Genomic DNA, 22,665 nt, shown 5'->3' on the forward strand with positions numbered 1-22,665 from the left:
CCATCCGTTCCCGGGGCCTTCCCCGTAGGTGAGTCCCTCAGTGCCCATGACCACTCCTCCGGAGAGATAGGGGCCTCCAAGGCCGCAAGATCGTCAAGTGGGATGGATTTCATCACCGAGGATCGGAGGTACTCCTCGATCCTCTCTAGTTGGCTACCGCCGTCCTGTGAGGAGGGTGCCTTTGGGAGATTGTAGAGAGAGTGGTAATAGGCACGGAAGGTCTCTGAGATGTCATGTGGGAGTTGCAGTCGTTTATTCTGGGTACCTGTGATGTGCGGGACGTATGTACGCGAGCGGGTTTTCCGGAGGACGCGGGCCAAGGTCCTACTGGGTTTATTACTGAATTCATAAAAATGTCTTCTACATTTAACTAGGGTGGCCTTCACCTTGGCAAGACAGATTGAGCGCACTTGCTCCCTCAATTGCCCTAATTCCGCCCCTAATAACCGGTCCTGTGATATCTTATGGGACTGTTCCAGTCTGTGTATGCGTAACAGTAGGTCTCTGAGATGAGCCATCCGCTCCTTCTTGAGTTTGGCTCCCATTCGTATAAGGGAACCGCGCACCACACATTTATGCGCCTCCCATATACAGAACGGGTCCATCCCCGGTGTCGTTTTTATCGAAGTATTCCACCAGGTCTCGGCGTACTTCAGAGACCACTGTCGTATCCTGCAGGAGGGACTCATTCAGTCGCCACTGCCAGGAGGGAGGATGGGCCAATGGGCGGGCTAAGGTGAGGGTAATAAGGGCATGGTCAGATATCGTTATTTCATCTATGGAGGATGATGTCAGGCTGGGGAGATGTGCATGACGCAGGAAGGCGGCTGTGAACATTCAGTCCCTCCGCGGCGATCGTCGTCCAGCAGGATGGAGGTCATCGGATCCCGACCCTCTGTCTATGCGTGGAGGTCGACGTTCCAAGGTTCGGAGGTCGGGTGGCTCTGCTCCAGGTCGGATTGGCTGACGGGACCCATAATCCGGATACGGGCCTCCTCTGGGAGCGAATGGTGTCGGCGGTTCAGTCCAGTCTGGTAGCCGCACCGGCGAGGTCTCCAAGAACCGGAATGCTTCCTCCAGATCGTCAGGAGAGCGGACAGCGAACGGCATTCCCTGCTTTCGAAGGATGATGTGGAAAGGGTGTCTACACCTGTATGTTGCACCTGCTGCCCTTGTTGCTTCCAATAATGGGCGGACAATTCTGCGCATGGAAAGCGTCAATCTGGATACATCTGGCAGGACGGTGATATCAGCACCATTGTATGGGACAGCCCCTTTTTCCCAGGCTCTGCGGGCAATCTCCTCTTTTTGCTTGTAGAAATGCACTCTACAGATAACATCCCTGGGTCGATTGCCGTCTCCATTCCTGGGGCCCGCCAGTCTGTGAACTCTGTCCATCTCTATGGGCATATCTCGCGGACGTTCCAGGAGCTTGTTGAAAATGTGGGTCACAGCATCGTAAAGTCCATCGGGGGGTACAGACTAGGACAGACCCCTCAGTTTCAAATTATTACGCCTTCCCCTGTTCTCGACATCATCTAAGTGTAGGGAGAGGTCTCGGAGTTGCGTAGCCTGGGTAGCCAAGGACTGGGAGAGGACCGATATGTCCAGGGAGTCGACGGTGTGCTGGCGCTCTAAGGTGTCCACTCTCACGGCTAGGGCACGTACTTCTTGTGTGACCTCCCCGATGGCCCTATCGTGTTTCTCTTCTAGTCGTGCGAGGCGGAGGTCTAAATCCGTTTTAGTGGGCAATACCTTGACCATCTCCCAGAGTTCTGCCAGGGTCCGTTCCATGGAGAGCGGGGGGCCCGAGGACAGGCCTGTGTGGTGGTCTCCTGTGTGCACTTGCGGGTTGGGGGAGAGGGTCTCCCGGAAGATGACCGGCAGCCCCTGGCTCTGCTGACTGCCTGGCACGGGTGTGGGCCGGTGGTGGTAGTGGTGTCTCCAGTGCCCCGCTTGTGGGCGCCATGTTAGGGGCCCCCTGTCCGGTAATGGGCTGGTGGTGGCTATGCAGGAGGGGGATTATCGCTGTCTGGGCCGGTGGAGGTGGCCCTGTGCTTCCTGCCCCACACTGACCTCTGTCTGCCGGCTGCATCTCTCCTCCAGATCTGTCGGTGCAGGCGCCCGGCTGTAGCTGGCCGGAGTGAGAGGGAGGCGGGGTGTGTCTCCGTGGCGACGTGGAAGGCTGATTGCGGCCTACTGGAGGGGACGAGGAGGATCGTTGCGGCGGGCCTTCTTGTGCCGACCGGAGGAACCGGCCGATGTTTGGAGTGCCCGATGTGTCCGGGGGGTACCGACGGTGTTTCCCCCTGGTCATGCTGGTTCAGGCGGCTGGTGAGTGAGCCCTGTCGGGCGATATTCGGCGGGGTGAGTCCGGAGCTGCAGTTGCACGCGTCCTCACACCGCCATACCTAAGCCACGCCCCGTGTCGTTTTTTTTAAATTTAACATTACTATCTATATGCCAGTACATTAGCCTGTGTACGGATAAGTATGCCCGAACAGGAAATATGATAGGACAGCCCTGGGGTCCTTCAATGGATCCTGGGCTGTCTGCCTATATATGGTATGTCCCTCAATCGCGTCAGAGGAGTTCCCTGTGACACAATCCAAGAGGCATCCCTCCTTTTCATTTTCCCCTGAATGCTGCAGTCCGCTGTGATCGCAGCATTCACTGAATAACGGCGGAGATGAGCGGGGCTGCGGCTGTGTAATACAGTCATTGCCCCGCTCCTGACAGGAAGTGCGTGCGCGGTCATCATGAGGAGTTGCGGCCGGCGCTGCACTAATGAGCAGTATCACACAGCCGCAGCCTCGATCTCATACATTCATGTGTTACAATACTGAGCTGTGCGGCCGACCAGCTAAGTATCGAAATACATAAAATGACGGTATCGAACCGTTTGGGGATGCAGAGTATCGAAACAGTATCGAAATTTCGATGCATCGTGCATCCCTAGTGTGAACTGGGCCTTACACTGACAGGCAATAATGCTTTGGTATACTAAGGGCTTATTCAGACGAACGTGATATACGTCCGTGCAACGCGCGTGATTTTCACTCGCGTCGCACGGACCTATATTAGTCTATGGGGCCGTGCAGACAGTCCGTGATTTTTACGCAACGTGAGTCCGCTGTGTAAAACTCACGACATGTTCGTTCTTTGTGTGTATTTCGCGCATCACGCACCCATTGAAGTCAATGGGTGCGTGAAAATCACGCGCACCACACGGAAGCACTTCCGTGGGACGCGCGTGATTCGCGCAATAGCAGTGAAAAGTATGAATGAAAACATACAAACAGTGTCATAATGATGGCGGCTGCGCGAAACTCACGCAGCCACGCATCATACGGGGATGACACACGGAGCTGTTAAGTGCTTTTTATGCGCGCAAAATGCCGCGTTTGTTGCACGCGCAAAACGCACACGCTCGTGTGAATCCGGCCTAAGTATGTAAAACAGTTAAATAAAGTTTATAAAGAAAAAATTAAAAAATTACAGCAAAAATAAAATAAAACCACTTTTTCCCCATAAAACGTGGTTTTATTTAGTAAAAGTGTTAAAAAAAAATAACACATACACATATATAGTATTGCCATGATTGTAACGACTCGAACAATGAAGTTAACATGTTACTTAAACCGGCGGGTGAACAGCGTCCAAAAAAACCCGCAAATAACAGCGTCAAAATTCCTTTTTTTTTTTTCCAGTCTCCCCCACAAAAAGAAGATAAAAGTTAATCAATAAGTCCCAGGTACCCCAAAATAGTACCAACGGTCCAGAGGTGGGACCCGCATCTATCCGACATTTATGACATATCCTGTCCTTCATTGGAAAACCCCTTTAAGCCCAGGATCACAGGCACAGTTTTAGTCCCTGTTCACAGTGCGTTTTTTGCAGGCAGAAAAATCCGTCTCAAAATTCCGTCTGGAATTTAGAGTCAGATTTTGACCTGCATGCACGCCGCTTTCCGCAGACCATTGAGCGCCGCGGACAAAAAACGCTGCGAAAAAAGCTTTCTCTGCCTTCCATTGATGTCAATGGGAGGTCTGAGATGTAAACGCCCAAAGATAGGGCATGTCGCTTCCTTTTCCCGTGAACTTTTTTTATCGCTTGCGGGAAAAAACGCCTCCGTCTCCCATTGAAATCAATTAGAGGCGTTTTCCTCCTTTTTTTGGCACGTTTTCCGACACGGCGTCCGCGTCAAAAAACCCTGTGTGAACTCCCAGGCCCTGTTCACACAGAGTTTTTGGCCACGGAAACCGCGACAAAAACCGTGGCAAAAAACGGCCGAAACTGCCTCCTATTGATTTCAATAGGAGGTGGAGGCGTTGTTTTTTTCCCCCTCGAGCAAAGCAAAATGCTCGCGGGAAAAAAAAGAGACATGCCCTATCTTCAGGCGTTTTTCGCCTCAAAAACCCCATTGAAATCAATGGGAGATGGAAAAAAACATTTTTTTTACGTGTTTTTTTGCCGCGTTTTGTTTGCCAAAAAAACGCTTGCGGTTTTTTCCTTTGCCTTTTGAAGAAAGAGGTAAAAACGCCTTTTGAGCCAAACACAGGAGTGGATACAAAAATAAGGAGATGCATGAGTGTTTTCTGTATAGCTTTCCTTCCTTATGAAACCACTTTTGGTATTGGCATTGGCTCAAAAACGTAAGCCAAAAAAATGCATCGAAACTCTGTGCGTAATCCCTAAAAAAGGTACGGTTTATTATTATTTTCTTTTACGGCGTTCACCGCGCGGGATAAATAATGAAATAATTTTGTAGTTCAGGCCGTTAAGGACGCGGCGATATCAATTATGTATAGTTTATTTGTTTATATATTTTTATTAATAATATAGGACTGATAAGGGAAAAAGGGGGATTTTTACTTTTAAAACTTTTATTTTCTTATTTTTACACATCTTTTTTTTTAACTTTATTACTTTGTCCCACTAGGGGACTTGAGGGCAGGAGGCCCTGATCGCAATTCTAATACACTGCACTACATGCGTAGTGCAGTGTATTAGAACTGTCAGCTACTCACTGACAGCAAGCACAGTGGGTCCTGACTTTGTCAGGACCCACTAGGCTTCCGTCGATGGCATAGCCGGACATCATTGTTAGGTGTCCGGTTGCCATAGTCACCATCGCCGGCCGCTATTCTGTAGCAGGCCGGCGATTGTAGCTTAACCCCTAAAAAGCCGCGTTCGGTATTGAACGCGGCTTTTAAGGGGTTAATCAGCGGGGACACAGCGATCGGTCCCCACTGTAGGAGCTGCGGCAGCCGCTGTTCGAGACAGCAGCTGTCACAGCTCCTGCATGTGTCGGAAAGACGGCCGAAATGGCCGTTACTCCCGCGACGTACTATTCCGTCGCTGAGCGCGAACGGGTCGGTCAGCGCGACGGAATATTTTGTCGCTGAGCGTTAAGGGGTTAAAAATAGACAAACGGACTCGAAATGGATGAAAATTTGGAGACACACTGATGCAAAACGGACATGAAAAACTGACGGTTGATCGGTTTTTATTGGCCATTTTTTTTCACTGTCGTATGAATGTAGCCTTATTTTACCTTTTGCTTCACCTTTTTTTTTTTTTTACAAACTTTTGTGTTTTTGAAACAACAGCTATAACATCATTGGCTTTTTATAAATTTGTCAACTTGCTGTATTGTTTTACTTGCAGACAAATTTGGAAAGTTATGGATCAAAATTCAGTCTGTAATCCCAGGAGAGTGAGGAGTGTTTGAAGGTTAGAGGCAGGTAAGCTGTTTTGGGTTTTGCTATGTGTTTGTTTTGTAAAGTTTTTTTTAAGGGGTTCTTCAACTGGTGAACTATATGTGGGGGGTCCTGCTAGATATGATCTAATACAGCATATAGACAGTTTCTTTCCTGTTAGCTAACTACAGCAAATTAGCGTATACGGCACAAACACAGTGGGGGGGGAGGGGATTAGTTCTGCGGGGAAAAAAAACTGCGCTGGAATCGGGGAGATTGCACTATTCATGTCAGATAACCATTGCAAATTACATGACCTAGTGACAGGTCCTCTTCGAAAGAACACTAAACATACTAAATGCACCAAAAAAAATCCCAGCAATTCCTCCCTTAGTCTCCATTCTTTGATCCTTTGTTGTCTCATATTGCAATTAAAACTGAGAAATACATAAATAATTCTTCTCTGTGTCCCAGGAGATCAGCTATGTCCAAACCCAAACATCCCCTCCCTCCTGTTCCTGACTATCCTGCATCTGGTTATAAGACAACTCACTGCATCAGCAGCCTCCACGCTGTCTACAGTAAGGCTGAGTTCACACTGAGTTTTTTGCAGGAGCAAAATTGTGCCGCAAAATTCAGTTTGGAATTTTGAGGCAGATTTTGATATGCCTGCACGCGGCATTGAGTGCCACGGGCAAAAACGCAGCGAAATATGCTTTCTCTGCCTCCCATTTGGCCGTTTTTTTGGCGCGTTTTCCGACGCGGTTTCCGCATCAAAAAACGTGTCAAAAAAACTCTGTGTGAACAGGGCCTTAGGGTATGTTCACACGCAGTGTTTTCAGGCATATTTCTTGGCGTTAACGCCTCGAAAAACGCCTGAAAAAATGGAAGCTGGAGGCCTACAAACATCTGCCCATTGAAATCAATGGGAAAAACCGCATTTAGTTCATATGGGGCGTCTTTTTACGCCTCTGTTTTAAAAAAACAGAGCGTAACAAGACGCTCCATAAAAAGAAGTAGCATGTCACTTCTTGAGGCGTTTTTTAGCGCTGATTTTTCATTAAACACTATGTTCATTGAACACTATGAAAAACGCCTCAAAAGAAGCTTACTTAAAAAAATACAGAGCTGTTTTCAGGGGGAAAACAGCAACTGATTTTCAGAAGTTTTTTAAGCCACTCGCGATTTTCGCAGCGTTTTTCACGGCCGTTTTTGGAGCTGTTTTCAATAGAGTCTATGAAAAACGGCTCCAAAAACATCCCAAGAAGTGACCTGCACTTCTTTTACGTGGCCGTTTTTTTATGAGCCCGTTTTTTAAAATCAATGGGCAGATGTTTGGAGGCGTTCTGCTTCCGGTTTTTCGGGCGTTTACGGCCCGAAAAACGGCCAATAATAGCCCGTGTGAACATACCCTTAGGCCGTAAAAATCACAAGGATAATTAACCCCTTAATGACCACTCTATTTTAAACCTTAATGACCGAGCCATTTTTTACGTTTTTCTATCGTCTCATTCAAAGAGCTATAGCCTTTTCATTTTTGCGTCTACATGGCTGTATAAGGTCTTGTTTTTTGCGGGACAAGTTGTAATTTTTAATAGCACCATTTTGGGGTACATAGAATTTATTGATTAACTTTTATAGGGAGGGGAATAGAAAAAAAACAGCAATTTCACCACACTTTTTTGCGTCCTAAATTTACGCCGTTTACCGTGTGGTATAAATAACACAATAACTTTATTCAGCGGGTTGTTGCGATTGCAACGATACCAAATTTGTATAGTTTTTGTATGTTTTACTACTTTTACACAGTGAAAACACTTTTTTTTCAAAATTATTTGTTTTTGTGTCTCCATATTTGAAGAGCCGTAACGTTTTTATTTTTCTGCCGATGCAATTGTAGGAGGGCTTTTTTTTTTTTAAACATATTTTTATTGAATTTTTTCACCACCCAAAAAAAACACAAATCATACAGTAATGCATTGCCATAATAATAAACATTACAAAAAATGTATAAATGAACATGTGATAGTGAATGCTTCCCAGCAAACTAGGTTTGATCTTGGAAGTTATTCCCCATGGGCCATCAGCCCTCCTTCATCTCCTCTATCTCCTCTATCCTTCCCTTCCTTTAACCCCACCTGTCGGGTATTCCTGTAAACATTGTTACATAACTTTGCATATCTGCCTAACTTACATAACTAAACAATACACAGAACAAATAAGAAATTGGAGCATACATAACAATTGGAGCTTCGTGAAGCAGTTCACCAACTCAGGCAGCTAGTCCGCAAGACTAAAGAAATCCCAGTGGATATATATGCTTTACTCCCGTGATATTTTCAGTGCCCCTAAAGTGCCCTTAAGATCTTCAATCAAGTACCATGACGTTCCCGTAAACGGATCTATGATGTCCCTTCGTTCTTCACTGGTGAAATATTTTGTGAGGAAAAGCTTCCATTTCTCAAAGAATTTTTTGCTCTGCGTGTCTTTATTCTGTAATATACCAATGCGGTCTAGATAAAACAGTTTCCTCAACCCCTGAACCACCATGTTCTGAGTCGGTACTTCAGCTACCAGCCAGTTTTGGAGTATGCACCTCTTTGCCACTATCAGTGTGGCATGGGCCATGGGAGCTAAATGTGTCGTTTCTGTCTCTTCTAATTCTCCATCATGTTGTATATGGAATAAGACCTCCATTGGCCCTAAATTCCCATGGAACCTGCCCACCTGCTGCAATAAGGATGTTATCTCCCCCCAGAATGGCTGAATATGTGCACACGCCCAAAGGCCATGATACATGTCTGTCTTTGAGATATTACATCTAGGGCATGACGTTTTCCTATCTGGTTGTGAGGCGGAGGGGGCCAGGGTAAATGCATATATTGCTTGGTGAATGATCTTCAGATGAGTTTCCCTCCAGTTTTCGTTGTGCACGTGTGCCCTGAAATCCACCAGCCCTTTTTCAATATGCTTTTCAATGCCTGGTAAATTAAACAGTTTTTCCCATCTCCCAAAGGCCTGCCCCGGGGACATCTTCACTAGTGTTGGTCTGAGTGTACTATATAATTGGGAAATGGAGTGTCTGTGATTGTCCGCGAACCATGAATCAAACAGGTTGGGGGGGACCTCATCCGCTACATCCGCTAGTTTAGTTTTACAGTGATTAACTATTTGTAAGTACTGTAAGTGCTGATGCCGAACAAAAACATATTTATTCTGGAGCTCCTGCAAGGTTAACCACCTCTTATCCTGCGCGTGGAACATATCCCCCAGAGTCGCTACCCCTTTCTCCCTCCATTCTGACATTAGTTTGTTAGATCTTCCTGCTGCAAACTCTGGGTGCTGCCATAAGGGCATATGTTTTGAAATGCGATAAGAGAGGTTATAGTGTTTGCGCAATACCTTCCAGGCAATGATGGTATCTCGTAACAGAGATGATTTCTTGACGATCTTTGGGAGACAAGTGAACGTTGTGTGTACCAGAGCCATGAGATCCCAAGGTTTTGCTAGCTGTCTCTCCAGTCTAGTATTGGAGTGGAACTCTGTGTTGTGTTTCCAATCTAGCAGATGTCTACTCAAGCAGGCCAGGTTATAACCCCGAATGTTAGGGAAATTGACCCCTCCTTCCGCCTTCCTCATCATGAGTTTCGTGAGCGCTATTCTTGGTTTCTTCCCCCCCCATATGAATTTGGTAAATGATGAGTTGAGTGTATTGATATCTGAGTGCTTGACCAGAAGTGGGATAGTCTGGAGCGGGTAGAGTAATTTCGCAAATCCTAACATTTTGACCAAACAGCTCCTTCCCATCAGTGATAGAGGTAGACTGTGCCATCTCAGAAGATCTGCTTGGATATCTTGTATAAGGGGGGGATAATTTAGATCATACAGCGAGTTGGGTGCCCGACCCACTTTAATACCCAGATAAGTAATGTTTGACTTAGCCATCTCAACATCCAGGGAGGCTAGGGACCGCCTATATGTTGGGTCCTGCGTTCCCAAATCTAATAACTGGCATTTTAACGTGTTAACTTTGTACCCTGAGTAGCTCCCAAAGTCGTTCAATGCCTGGAAGATACGCGGAACATCTTTAAGGGGGTCTGCGAGAAATAACAAGATGTCATCTGCAAACAACGTTTCCTTGACCTCCATCTCCCCCACCCTTATGCCCGTATATAAATTGGATGACGCCAGATAACGTGCCAGCGGCTCCAAAGCCAGATTGAACAGCAGTGGCGATAGCGGGCACCCCTGTCTTGTACCTTTACATAGACGGAATGGTTTAGACAGAAAGCCTGGTGTGGAGATTCTAGCCTTAGGGTCTTTGTATATGTGGTGTAATAATATCCTGAATGCCCCCGTTATTTCCATCTTATCCAGGACAGCATCCAACCAATTCCAACGGACATTGTCAAAAGCTTTCTCCGCGTCAAGTAAAAGTAAAGCCGAATGTTCCCCCGGAAATGGGTTATGCTGTACTCTATCTAGCACTGCCAGAACCGTCCTGATGTTGGTGACCGCCGACCTACCTTTAATAAAACCTACTTGTTCTGGGGCTATGAGGAACGGCATTATATTCGCTAACCTATCAGCTATGATTTTGGAAAGGAGTTTAGCGTCCACGTTTATGAGCGATATGGGTCTGTATGATCCTGGTAGTAGGGGGTCCTTTCCAGGTTTAAGCAATAATTTCACATAAGATGTGTCTGCTGATGGTGGTAACCCCTCCTCTCCCAGAGCATTGTTAAACAAGGAGACCAAAGTCTCCGTAATCTGTTCCCGCATTACTTTAAAAAATTCGCCGGTCAGTCCATCTGGACCAGGCGCCTTACTATTTTTAAGGTTTCTTATTGCCTCATCCACCTCCCCCCTTGTGACCCTGGCATTTAGAAGTTGCAACTGTTCCGCGGAGATGACCGGTAAAGTGACCTTGTCCAACAGTGTGTCTGTCAGCGGAAGGGAAGATGTATCAGAGTACAGCTCCTCATAAAATTTAGCCAAGATGGAATTAATACTAGTTGGATCGCATGTTTCTCGCCCATTATGATCCCTTAATTTCGCTATGTGCTGCACTGAGCGCTTTCCTCGAGCCATATTGGCCAAAAGTTTACCCGCCTTACTTCCGAACTTATGTAAAGTAGCTTCAAAGTCTCGAGTATATATTGTTTCTTTCTGAGCTGCCCACTCGTCAAAAGAGTGTTTTGCCTGAATCCAGGCCTGTCTGGCATCTAATGTAGGGTGTGCCAAATATGCTGTATAGGTTGCCCTCAGTGCAGCACTAGAAGCATTAAATTTTTGTGTTATTTCCCGTTTTTTGCTGGCAGTATACGCCATTATCCTTCCCCTCAGCACTGCCTTGGCCGTATCCCAGTACAGTGAGGGGTCATCTCTGTGTTCTGAATTCGTCGACGTGTATTCTAACCACCACCCTCTTAGCTGTCTCACAAAGGTGTCATCAGTTGCTAAATGAGCCGGGAATCTCCATATGAAGTCTGATCCTCTGGGATATATTTCCTGAAAATCTACTCGTACCGGGGCGTGATCTGAGATCACTAGGTCCCCTATCTCAGCGGCTCTCAGCCTCGGTTGTAGTGTTGGGGATATTAAGAGGTAGTCAATCCTGGACCAGGACTGTTGAGCGTGGGAGTAATGTGTAAATTCCCGGGCATCCGGGTTACCCCTTCTCCAGGGATCTATTAAGTGTATTCTTTCCATCAGAGGTCCCAACACTCGGTCCTGTTTTCTGGGAGCCCCTGTTGGAATGGATCCCGTGCTTTGTGAACTGTGTGTGCGTCTATCCTCCTTGTGATCAGAAACTGAATTAAAGTCACCTCCCACTATTTTGTGCTGGACATTATCTGACATAAGGGCCCTTTCCAAACCATTGAAAAACTCAATATTATCACTATTAGGTCCATACACATTATAAATGCTTAATACCCCACATGGTGTGCTTAGAGTAATATGGAGCAGTCGCCCTTCCTTATCTGCATCAGTATGAATTACCTCGTGTACCAGGTTTCTATTTATTAAAATAAGTACCCCCGCTTTACGGCCACAAGCTGAAGAGCCGTATACTTGGCCCACCCACAACTTTTTCATGCGGTGGAAGTCGCTCTCCTCCAAATGTGTCTCCTGAAGAAGAGCGATGTCCGTATGGAGTTTTTTTAAGTGACGGAGTACCATCATTCTCTTGTTAGGGGACCTAAGCCCCTTTACATTCCACGAGGTCAGCTGCATAAAGTGGGCGTTCCGAAAAGGTTCACAATTGACTGGTCATAAATATCTAATTCTAGGCAAGCGTGCTTTGCTGCCTTGGTAGCCGCCCGGCGGCGTCTGCTCCAGATTGCTCCCAACATTACAATAACAACATTTACATTCGGTGCCAGAAAATTGGCACAACCTTTAACAACAAAATGCCCATCCAGGAATGTCACCAGCATTTCCTGTGAGACAAACTTTAAATTGGCATACATAACTTCACTTTTTTCTGGTCTGTGACCCCTCCCCCCCTCCCCTTCCCGCCATCTTTTCGTGATATATTGGAACTTAACATTTTAATTTTTAAAGTATCAAAAAATAAGTTGGGCTTCCTATACAACACGGGTACAAGTGCTTATGCCTATTATAGCAGGAATTTTGTCGGCATAATATCCCACCAGAACCAATTGCCACATTAATATATAAGGCACAATCAAATGCGCTCATGGAGCCTCTATGCGATACTTATCAGTCCGGGATGGTTGCAAGCCGGTTTTCTGAGCGTTGTCGATGTGGCATCTTCGACGATTCTGCCCGTTGTTGCTTGGGTGAGGAAGTGGAATTGCGGGCGATATCTGACCATGTACAGTCCCTCGATGAAGAAACTGGTGTACGGGGACCTTCACCTCCTGTATCTTGACTCGCCGTCTCCTCTCCCGATTGTCTAGGGCCTCGAAGTCCAGGGATCTTGTCTACATATAATGCCGCCTCCTCAGGATTGTGGAATACCTTGGTGGCGCCATCCGTCTGCATGATCCTCAAAGTGGCCGGATACTGTAGCTGAAATTTAATTTTGCGTTTGTAGAGGGAGGTGCAAACCCCTCCAAATGCTCTCCGCCGCCTTGTGACTTCTGCCGAATAATCTGCAAACAGGATGACTTTTGCCCCCCTTATATGCAAAGGGGTATTGCGGTTCCTGAAAGTGCGCAAAAGTTCCTCTTTGTCATTGTAATCCAAGTACCGCATGATCACCTGGCGCGGTCTGCTTTGCGGCTCTCCTTTGGCGTTGGCGCTCGGACCAGGGGGGCCCACTCTGTGTGCCCTTTCCACTCTGCAAGATCTGGTCAGACCTAGCGCTTCTGGTAACTCCGTCTCGCAGATGCCCTGGAGGAGCTGCGGTCTAATATGCTCAGGCAGTCCCACTATCCTTAAATTGTTTCTTCTGGACCGATTCTCAAGATCTTCTAAGCGGTCTCTGAGTTTTGTGTTATCTCGCATTAGGTCTCTAATGCAGGTATGTGCCCCTGCTGATTCATCCTCCATGAGGCCAACCCGCTGCTCCAATTCATCTAGTCGATTGCCATGAGATGTCACCTCATTTTGGAGTTTTTGGAGCGTTGTTGTGACTGTGGCTATTAAGGATTCTCTGATGTCGGGGGCCAGTTGGGTAGCTACCTCAATTGCCAGCTTCCGATAATCAATCTGTGAGTCAGTCATTACCGACGGCGATAGCATTTCCCTCTGAATTTCTGGGCTCTGAGACCGGCTCTGTGAAAGTGGTGGCTGCAGCGGCGCCGCCATCTTGGATGGCCCCTCACCTCGTGTGCTGTGCTCGGCCGGACAGGAGATCTCTCTGCTGCCGCTCCGGAGGAGATATCTCTCCATAAACCTCCCGGTTCTTGTCCCCCACCTCTCCTCCTAATGCCTGGGTGTTTATATCCTGCGGGTGTGTGGCGTAGATGGGTTAGGGGATCAGGGCTTCAGGAGCTCATGCAGCTCCGTCCTCACATCCCAGCGCCGGAACCGGAAGTCAGGAGGGCTTTTTTTTTGCGGGACGACTTGTTGCTTTTATCGGTACCATTTTGGAGTAGATGCGACTTTTTGATCACTTTTTATCAAATTTTTTTTAAGGCTGGATTCAAAGAAAACAGCAATTTTTACATGTTTGTTTATTTTATTTTTTACGACGTTCACCGTGCGGTTTAAATAATGTAGTAAGTTTATAGTCGGGGTCGTTACGGACGCGGCGGTACCAAATATGTGTAACTTATGTGTACTTTATTTTGTTTGTTAATAATAAAGCCGTTTGTAAGGGGGAAATGTGGGTTTTTCATTTTTTTTTCACTTTTTATTTTTCACTTTTTCTTAAACTTTTTTTTAAATTTTTTTACTAGTCCCACTAGGGAACTTCACTATGCGATTATCCGATCACATTTATAATACACTGCAATACTTCTGTATTGCAGTGTATTATGCCTGTCCGTGTAAAACGGACAGGCATCTGCTAGGTCATTCCAGAGGCATGATCTAGCAGGCATTCACAACAGGCAGACCTAGGGGCGTTTATTAGGCCACCGGCTGCCATCGGAGACACAGACACTCTGCGATCTTATCGCCGGGTGTCAGTGGGATGAGAGGGAGCTCCCTCCCTCTCTCCAAAACCACTCATATGCGGTGCAAGCTATTGAGCACCGCATCTGAAGGGTTAGACGGGTGAGATCGATACTAATATCGATCTCACCCGGTCGAGCAGGGACGCCCCCAGCCCTCAGCAGCCTCTGGCAGCTGTGAGCAGGGAGATTTGACAGCTCCCTGCTCTGTTTACTTATTCCGATGCAGCGATGTAAAAAGTCTATTGCATCGGAATAATGCCCGTTAGTGACCGACGTAAAAACACGATGGGCCGGTCACTAACGGGTTAAAGAGGCTCTATCACCACATTATAAGTGGCCTTTATTGTACATGATGTGATCGGCGCTGTAATGTAGATTACATTAGTGTTTTTTATTTAGAAAAACGATCATTTTTGACGGAGTTATGACCTATATTAGCTTTATGTTAATGAGTTTCTCAATGGACAACTGGGCGTGTTTTACTTTAGACCAAGTGGGCGTTGTACAGAGAAGTGTATGACGCTGACCAATCAGTGACCAGTCAGCGTCATACACTTCTCTCCATTCATTTACACAGCACATAGCGATATAGCTATATCGCTATGTGCAGCCACATAAATACACTATAACGTTACTGCAGTGTCCTGACAATGAATATACATTACCTCCAGCCAGGACGTGATGTGTATTCAGAAACCTGACCACTTCTCTGCACTTCTGTGATTTACAATACAGCACAGCGAGATTTCGCTGTAAATGATAGTTTACAGCGTAATCTCGCGAGACTACGTCTGCTATGCTGTAAATCACAGAGACGTGCAGAGAAGTGGTCAGGATTCTGAATACACATCACGTCCTGGCTGGAGATAATGTATATTCATAGTCAGGACACTGCAGTAATGTTATAGTGTGTTTGTGTATGTGGCTGCACATAGCGATATAGCTATATCGCTATCTGCAGTGTAAATGAATGGAGAGAAGTGTATGATGCTGATTGGTCACTGATTGGTCAGCGTCATACACTTCTCTCCACAACGCCCACTTGGTCATATAGTAAAACACGTCCAGTTGTCCATTAAGAAACTCATCATAAAGCTAATATAGGTCATAACTCCGTCAAAAATGATCGTTTTTCTAAATAAAAAACACTGCTGTCATCTACAGTACAGCGCCGATCACATCATGTACAATATAGGCCACTTATAATGTGGTGACAGATCCTCTTTAAGAATAGGTAGACCATGGGCCTTGGGCTGATTCAAAACATCTGTGTAGGTACACATCCTCCTGACTAGGGGAATGGTAATACCTTGTTCTCTATTAGTCCAGGGATACACAGAGACTTTTTGTGGAATACAAGGATTGTCAGGAGAAGTGACAGATTCTCTGTAAATGCTGTGACTCGCACGTCAGTTTTGATTGTAGATGTTTCCTCCACATCATCCGTCCCGGACCACCATGGCGACTTTTCCTGACAACTGCATAGTTTGCTGCCAGACATTTTTGTTCCTGGGCTTCTGCAGCTATCCCCAGACTCTATAGAAACACAAATAATCTAGACCCCGACCTCCTAAATAATTTCATACCCCAAACCAGACCCCTCTAAACAAATACAGACCCCAAATAAATACAGACCAGACTCTCTAAATACAGATTCCAGACCCCCTTAGACTAATATAATATATATATTGTACAAGATTGATTGTTTCAGGAAAATGCAGAAGATTCTGAAAACTGACAGTGTGAGCAACTGTATTCATCTCTAGGTTAACCCCTTAGTCAGTAGCCTATTTTTGGCCTTAACCCCTTAAGGACGCAGCCACTTTTGGACCTAATGACACAGCCTCATTTTTTAAATCTGACATGTCACTTTATGTGGTAATAACTCCGGAATGCTTTTACCTATCCAAGCGATTCTGAGATTTTTTTCTCGTGACATATTGTACTTTATGTTAGTGAAAAAATTTGGTCGATAAATTCAATATTTTTTGTGAAAAACACCAAAATGTAGAGAAAATTTTCAAAAATTAGCATTTTTCTAAATTCAAATGTATCTGCTTGTAAGACAGATAGTAATACCACACAAAATAGTGACTAGTTAACATTTCCCATATGTCTACTTTATGTTTGCATCATTTTTTGAACATCCTTTTATTTTTCTAGGACGTTACAAGGCATATAAGTTTAGCAGAAATTTCTCACATTTTCAAGAAAATTTCAAAAGGCTTATTTTTTTAGGGAACAGTTCAGATCTGAAGTAGCTTTGAGGGCCTTATATATTAGGAACCCCCACAAATCACCCCATTTTAAAAACTGCACCCCTTAAAGTATTCAAAACAGAATTTAGAAAGTTTCTTAACCCTTTATGCGTTTCACAGGAATTAAAGCAATGTGGAAGGGAAATTTGCAAATTTCAGTTTCCTTTTAATCAATTTTTCCTGTAATACTGAAGGTTTTTACAAGAGAAACACAACTGAATATTTATTGCCCTGATTCTGCAGTTTTTAGAAATATCCCACATGTGGCCCTAGTGTGCTACCGGCCTGAAACAAAGGCCCCAGAAGCAAAGGAGCACCTAGTGGATTTTTCGGCCTTCCTTTTCTTAAATTATATTTCTGGCACCATGTCTGTTACAATTATTGTGGACACGTCTCTTATGGTCACTTGTACTCACTTTATATATATTTTTTTTTTCTGTTCTGCTGTCTTCTTCCTTCTGTTCTTTCTTCCTTTTCTTTTCTTGTGTTTCGTCCTTGTCTTTCCTTTTACTTTTTCTTTTTCTTTCTTGTCTCTATCTTCCTGAATAGGGGACATAATATTACATTTTCTATCCTTTTATCCACAATTTGGGCCCAAGTATAGAGTCTTTTTGCCACACTTACTTCAATGCCTTCTTGTCCCGGGGTTGCGCGTGTGTGAGTGAGTCTGGGAGCCTCGCCCGGCTATCTGTCGTCTTTACGCTCGTGCCGTGCCTGCTCTTTCTCCATGGACACGCGTCCTTGGGGGCGCGCAGGCGCAGTGCGAGAGTGACGACGGACAGCGGGGATCTCGCGGCTCAAGTCAGACTCTCGCGCATGCGCCGTGGACCGGAACGGGAGGACGAACACCGGAACACAATAACCACTACTTACCCAGCCATATATAAGACATGACAGTGCCAGATCATAATACACTACCCCCTGAGGAAGCTAGATTGGCGAAACGCGCGTCGGGGCACTACCATTTCAGGCTGCAGTGTGGGGCCACCTCAATATTCATTCTTATGGGTAAGCCTACCATAATACCTCTTATATATCAATCTGGCAGCTTTTGCCTGACTATGACACTCTTGTCTTGATCTATCCTTGCTATTATGGCTTAATCTGCTATGCAATCCTTTGAATTTGGGCACTCTGGAACACACAGCTATATGCTGAACCTTGTGTTTCCCGTAACCATTGTACCTGTGTTGTTACTATTAGGTTGCAGATACGCCTCTATTTATATGACTTAGATGTTTGACTTCTGGTCAATGTTAGGCATATACAAATTGCCAGGGAACTGTTTGATGGGTAGGACACCCTAAAACTTTATCTGTTTGAAGCTACCACACTGTCTCTTTTTTCAGATCCCTTTGAATTTTATATATGTATTATCTTGTGTTAGAGATTAATAGAGGAGACCTCCACTTTTGATTATTAAATTAAAATGAAATAGGTTTTCCCTCCATGCTCAGGTGTACACCACCTATTGAATTGTAGAAATGATAGGAAAGGGGAAAGGAGGAAAAGGAGCGTGGAGGGTTAAAAGTCGCCTTCAATTTTAGTATATTGATACCGACTGGAATAAGAGCAGAAAGATTATGTTGTGCAATGTCCCCTTTTGTTATTGCCACGTTGTAAAGTAATGATAAATTGTTACAATGTGTAATTGCGACTTATATCTGATTCAACAAAGTAGAAAATCTATTAGTTGCTTTCACTACTTTGGTGAGAATAGAAGAGGTAGTGCTGCAAGGATAATAGGTATGTGTGAAATTCCTTGCATAAGCACTCCGCAAGAGGTTGTATACAGATTCTGTGAACAACTGCGTATTGCCTGATAGCGTTTTTGGTCTCGTTCCAATTGGTTAATTGGTTATACTATGGTGCAATTCGGACTGCAAGTTATGCCGGTAAGCAGTTGGTTTGCTAGTGCGTTTTATATACAACGCTATTGTTTCAATCCTCGTTAGATATGCACCTCGGTCAGCATTGTGAATAAATAGTATCTATCGTAATGAACTGCCAGTTCATAATCTATTGTGTATTACATTCAGGCGGCAGTGTACACAGGTAGACAGGCTCTATTTAAATTGTGAGCGTTGCATGATAAATTCAATTATAAGATTCGCTGGTTATTTGCGCCAGCAAATAATCAGGATGTAAGCCGTCAGAGCCACGACAGCTCAGTAGCCTGTGATGATATTACCACCACGTTCGTTCGTACCCTTTTGTGCGGAGCGAACTGACAGCTCAACACCCTGTAGTGATGTTGCCACTACCTCCGTTCGTTCCGGGTTTGCAATGGACGAACTGATTGCGGTAAGATTAGATTTTTTAAATTTTCTATTGCTAATCTTGCCCTCTATAGTCGATAATCTTTCCCTATTACCAGGGTCGGTATGGTCCCGACGCGCGTTTCACTGAACTAAGTCAGCTTCTTCCGGGGTCTGTATACAACCTCTTGCGGAGTGCTTATGCAAGGAATTTCACACATATCTATTATCCTTGCAGCACTACCTCTTCTATTCTCACCAAAGTAGTGAAAGCAACTAATAGATTTTCTACTTTGTTGAATCAGATATAAGTCGCAATTACACATTGTAACAATTTATCATTACTTTACAACGTGGCAATAACAAAAGGGGACATTGCACAACATAATCTTTCTGCTCTTATTCCAGTCGGTATCAATATACTAAAATTGAAGGCGACTTTTAACCCTCCACGCTCCTTTTCCTCCTTTCCCCTTTCCTATCATTTCTATTATCTTGTGTTGTGTGTCCGAATAAAATTTGTAATTTTTTACCATATTTGTTAGCGTAATGACTTGTTAGAAGAGGTCTTGTGCAAAAACAAAGGAAACACCCCATAAGTGACTCCATTTGGGAAACTATACCCCTTGAGGAATTCATCTAGGGGTGTAGTGATCATTTTGACCACACAGGTTTTTCATAGATTTCATTAGAATTGGGCAGTGAAAATGAAAAATTACATTATTTTTCAATAAGATGTAGCTTTACCTCAGAATTTTTTATTTTTTCAACAAATAAATGAGGAAAAGCACCTCAACGTTTGTAAAGCAACTTCTCCAGAGTACGGAAATACCCCATATGTGGTAATAAACCACTGTATGAATACACATCAGGGCTCAGAAGGGAAGGCACGCCATTTCGCTTTTGGAGTACAGATTTTGCTGGTTTGATTTCTCAGCACCATGTCGCATTTGTAAAGCTCCTAAGGTACCAGTACAGTGGTAACCCCCCAAAAGTGACTCCATTTGGGAAACTACACCCCTAGAGGAATTCAACTAGGGGTGTACTGAGCATTTTGATCCCACAGGTGTTTCATAGATTTCATTAGAATTGTGCAGTAAAAAGGAAAAAATTTTCCACTAAGATGTAGCTTTAGGTCAAAATGTTTCATTTTCTCATCAAATAAAGGAGAAAAAGCACCGTAACATTTGTAAAGCAACTTCTCCAGAGTACGGAAATACCCCATATGTGGTCATAAACCACTGTATGAATACACATCAGGGCTCAGAAGGGAAGGAGTTCCATTTGGCGAGCTAGATTGTTTTTTCTGCACTATGTCGCTTTTGCAAAGCCCCTTAGGTACCAGTACAGTGGAAACTCCCCAAAAGTGACTCCATTTGGCAAACTACACCCATTGAGGAATTCATCTAGGAGGGGTAGTGAGCATTTTGACCCCACAGGTGTCTCATAGATTTTATTAGAAATGGGCAGTGAAAATGAAAAATTATATTATTTTCCAATAAGACGTAGCATTAGTTCAAAATGTTTCATTTTCTCAACAAATAAAAGAGAAAAAGCACCATAACATTTGTAAAGCAGCTTCTTCAGAGTAGGGCAATACCCCACACGTGGTCATAAACTGCTATTTGGACACACAGCAAGGCTCTAAAGGGAAGGAGCTCCATTTAGTATTTGAAGTGGAGATTTTACAAGATTCGTTTTTTGACACCATGTTGCATTGAGCTATAGTACCAGTACAGTGGTAACCCCGAAAAATTACCTCATTTTGGAAACTAGATCCCTCAAAGAATTTATCTAGGAGTGTAGTGAGCATTTTGACCGCACAAGTGCTTTGCAAAAATGAGTAAACAATAGATGTTGCAGATTGAAAATTGCTGTTTTCCACAGATATGCCATTTCAGTGCCCAATGTGTTGTGCCCAGCTTGTACCACCGTAGACACACATCCCATAAATTGTTAAGCGGGTTCTCCAGAATACAGTAATACCCCATATGTGGTCATAAATTGCCATTTGGGCACACTGCCAGGCTCAGTTGGACCACCATTTGGCTTTTGAGGCGCAGATTTTGCTTGGTGTTTTACTGGTATTTCAGCTTATAATGTGGGGGCATATGTAAGCTGTGCAGAGTACATCAGGGTATATGTAAGATATTACTTTTTTACTAGTCCCACTAGGGGACTTCACTATGCGATAATCCGATCGCATTTATAATACACTGCAATACTTCTGTATTGCAGTGTATTATGCCTGTCCGTTTAAAACGGACAGGCATCTGCTAGGTCATGCCTGCGGCATGATCTAGAAGGCATTCATTACTGGCAAACCTGGGGGCCTTTATTAGGCCCCCGGCTGCCATGGGAGACACAGACACTCGGCGATCGTATCGCCGGGTGTCGGTGGGAGAGAGAGGGAGCTCCCTCCCTCTCTCCAAAACCACTCAGATGCGGTGCTCGCTATTGAGCACCGCATCTGAGGGGTTAAACGGGTGAGATCGATACTAATATCGATCTCACCCGGCAGAGCAGGGACGCCCCCAGCCCTCAGCTGCCTCTGGCAGCTGAGAGCAGGGAGATTTGACAGCTCCCTGCTCTCTTTACTTATTCCGATGCCGCGACGTAAAAAGTCTATGGCATCGGAATAAGGCCCGTTAGTGACCGACGTAAAAACACTATGGGCCGGTCACTAACGGGTTAAGGGAAGGCAAACCAAGGCTGGGGGACACTTTTTAAAAAATATTTTTTATTCTGTCCACATAGCTGTATAACGGCTTGTTTTTTCGGGACAAGTTGTATTTTTCAATTCCACCATTTTTGGATGCATATAATATGTTGATTAACTTTTATTAAAGAGGCTCGGTCACCACATTATAAGTGCCCTATCTTGTAAATTATGCAATCGGCGCTGTAATGTAGATTACAGCAGTGTTTTTTATTTAGAAAAATGATAATTTTTGACTGAGTTATGACCTATTTTAGCTTTATGCTAATGAGTTTCTCAATGGACAACTGGGCGTGTTTTACTTTTTGACCAAGTGTGCGTTGCGGAGAGAAGTGTATGACGCTGACCAATCAGTGACCAATCAGCATCATACACTTCTCTCCATTCATTTATACAGCACATAGCGATCTAGCTATATCGCTATGTGCAGCCACATACACAAACACTAACGTTACTGCAGTGTCCTGACAATGATTATACATTACCTTCAGCCAGGACGTGATGTCTATTCAGAATCCTGACACTTCGCTAACGTTTCTGTGAGATTTACAGCAGGGCAAGCGTAATCTCGTTTTAAATGCCAGTTTACAGTGTAATCTCGTGAGATTACGCTTGCCTTGCTGTAAACCTCACAGAAACGTTAGCGAAGTGTCAAGATTCTGAATAGACATCACGTCCTGGCTGGAGGTAATGTATATTCACTGTCAGGACACTGCAGTAACGTTATAGTGTGTTTATATGGCTGCACATAGCGATATAGCTATATCGCCATGTGCAGTGTAAATGAATGGGGAGAAGTGTATGACGCTGATTGGTCAGCGTCATACACTTCTCTCCGCAACGCCCACTTGGCCAAAAAGTAAAACACGCCCAGTTGTCCATTAAGAAACTTATTAGCATAAAGATAATATAAGTCATAACTCCATCAAAAATGATCGTTTTTCTAAATAAAAAACACTGCTGTAATTACATTACAGCGCCGATCACATCATGTACAATATAGGCCACTTATAATGTGGTGACTGAGCCTCTTTAACTTTATTTTAGGAGAGAATTGAAAATAAACTCTATTCCAGCAATGTTTTTTGCGTTATAAATTTATGCCGTTCACTATGCGGCGTGAATAACATGTTACCT

At 44.6% G+C, this 22,665-nt stretch overlaps 1 protein-coding gene across 3 annotated transcripts in view; it reads left to right on the forward strand.

The window, feature by feature from the left end:
* Positions 1-22,665, forward strand: part of TEX15 (testis expressed 15, meiosis and synapsis associated) — a 190,083-nt gene that overhangs the window by 26,122 nt on the left and 141,296 nt on the right. For all 3 annotated transcript variants that reach the window (XM_075862214.1, XM_075862204.1, XM_075862223.1), the window contains exon 2: positions 5,671-5,747. The gene's annotated coding sequence lies outside the window, so the exon portion shown is untranslated. The remainder of the gene's footprint in view (positions 1-5,670; positions 5,748-22,665) is intronic.

This window comes from Rhinoderma darwinii, chromosome 1, assembly GCF_050947455.1.
Source record: "Rhinoderma darwinii isolate aRhiDar2 chromosome 1, aRhiDar2.hap1, whole genome shotgun sequence".
NCBI classification, from domain to species: Eukaryota; Metazoa; Chordata; class Amphibia; order Anura; family Rhinodermatidae; genus Rhinoderma; species Rhinoderma darwinii.